Raw genomic sequence first — 1,709 nt, 5'->3', positions numbered from 1 at the left:
TCCGGGATGAGCCGCGCCGCGGGTGGGGTCGGCCCCTACCTGCTGGCCATTTCCGTTCCTGTTTCTTCTTTTGTCCACGCCTCAGGTGTCTCAGCGGATGTACTACGGTGACGAAGTAATTTTTCTCTTTAGCTTTAAAGACCTAAAATGTAAATTATGGAAACGTGTAATTTCGGAGGAACATATGTATATCTTTTATGCTACAGAAAGGGAGTCCTTAGGTCTTGCGAACAACGCGCGCGATGCGCAACGCAGCAGAGTAAATCCCACGGCGGCGCGGTGGCTCCCGCTTCCAATCCCACCGCTTTGGGAGGCCCAGGCGGGAGGCTCGCTTGAGCCCGGAGTTCAGAGAGACCGGCCTGTGCAACATGGCGAGACACCCGTGTCTACAAAAACAAAAAAAGTTAAAATTTAGCCACCGAGACCGGGCGCGGTGGCTCACGCCTGTAATCCCAGCACCTCGGGAGGCCGAGGCGGGCGGATCACCTGAGACCAGGAGTTCGAGACCAGGCAGACCAACATGGTGAAACTCCGTCTGTACTGAAAATAAAAAAAAATTACCTGGGCGTGGTGGCGGGTGCCTGTAATTCCAGCTACTCAGGAGGCTGAGGCATGAGAATGGCTTGAACCCGGGAGGCAGAGGTTGCTATAAGCCGAGATCGCGCCACTGCACTCCAGCCTGGGCAAAGGAGCGAGATTCTCAGGAGAAAAAAAAAAAAAAAAAATGAGCACCTGTGGGCCCAGCTTCTTGGGAGGCTGAGGCAGGAGGATCCATTAAGCCCAGGAGATCGGGACTGTAGCGAGCCGTGACTGTGCCACTACACTCCAGGCTGGGGAACAAAGCAAGACGCTGTCTCAGAAAAGTCTATAAATAAATAAAAAAGTAAAATAACAAAGTGCAGTGGCGCAATCTCGGCTCACTGCAACCTCCGCCTCCTGGGTTCAAGCAATTCTCCTGCGTCAGCCTCCCTAGTAGCTGGGATTACACCCGGCTAATGTTCACGTTTTTAGTAGAGACGGGGTTTCACCATGTTGGCCAGGATGGTCTCAAACTCCCAATCTCAAGTGATCCGCCCCGCCTCGGCCTCCCAAAGTGCTGGAATTACAGGCGTGAGCCACCACGCCCGGCCCCTACCCCCTTTTAGTAACGCCTACTACTGACCCGGATGATGCAGCGTCACCATCTTACAGTGAATAGAGGAGACAGGGAAATTAAACAATTCGTAGTGACCCAGGTGATAAAGAAAAGAGGCCGAGATGGGCCTCTTTTGGGAAAAGTGGGTCAGATACAGCCTTACCGAGGAGAACCCTGGACTGAAGATGAGGAGCAAGCCCTGCGGGAACGGCCCCAGGCAAAGGAAGATTCTGGGAAGGGGGCGTGGCTTGTTGGAAGGGCGTGGTGGCCGTTATGCAAATTTAACCGTCCAGGGAGCAGCACGCGTTGACCGTTATTTTCCTCTTTTCTAGTTACTCTTCATCCTGTCAAATATTTTGAACATATTTTAATTGTTTTACCATATAACACTAATATACCAACGCAGCCTTATACCAACACGTCATAAAATATAATTTTTTTTTTTTTGAGACGGAGTCTTGCTCAGCCGCCCAGGCTGCAGTGCAGTGGCGCCATCTCGGCTCACTGCAAGCTCCGCCTCCCGGGTTCACGCCATTCTCCTGCCTCAGCCTCCCGAGTAGCTGGGACTACAGGT

The 1,709-nt window shown here is 52.5% G+C and overlaps 1 protein-coding gene across 1 annotated transcript in view; it reads right to left on the bottom strand.

Moving 5' to 3' along the window:
- SETX (senataxin) overlaps positions 1-1,343 on the bottom strand; it is a 99,367-nt gene extending 98,024 nt beyond the window's left edge. The window contains exons 1-3 of the mRNA XM_012001583.1: positions 1,299-1,343; positions 733-830; positions 40-142 (exon numbers count right to left, since the gene is read on the bottom strand). The gene's annotated coding sequence lies outside the window, so the exon portion shown is untranslated. The remainder of the gene's footprint in view (positions 1-39; positions 143-732; positions 831-1,298) is intronic.
- Between the last annotated feature and the right edge of the window lie 366 nt (positions 1,344-1,709).

Source organism: Mandrillus leucophaeus, unplaced genomic scaffold (genome assembly GCF_000951045.1).
Source record: "Mandrillus leucophaeus isolate KB7577 unplaced genomic scaffold, Mleu.le_1.0 Scaffold665, whole genome shotgun sequence".
Taxonomy (NCBI): Eukaryota; Metazoa; Chordata; class Mammalia; order Primates; family Cercopithecidae; genus Mandrillus; species Mandrillus leucophaeus.
This window is presented reverse-complemented; position numbering and strand designations above follow the sequence as displayed.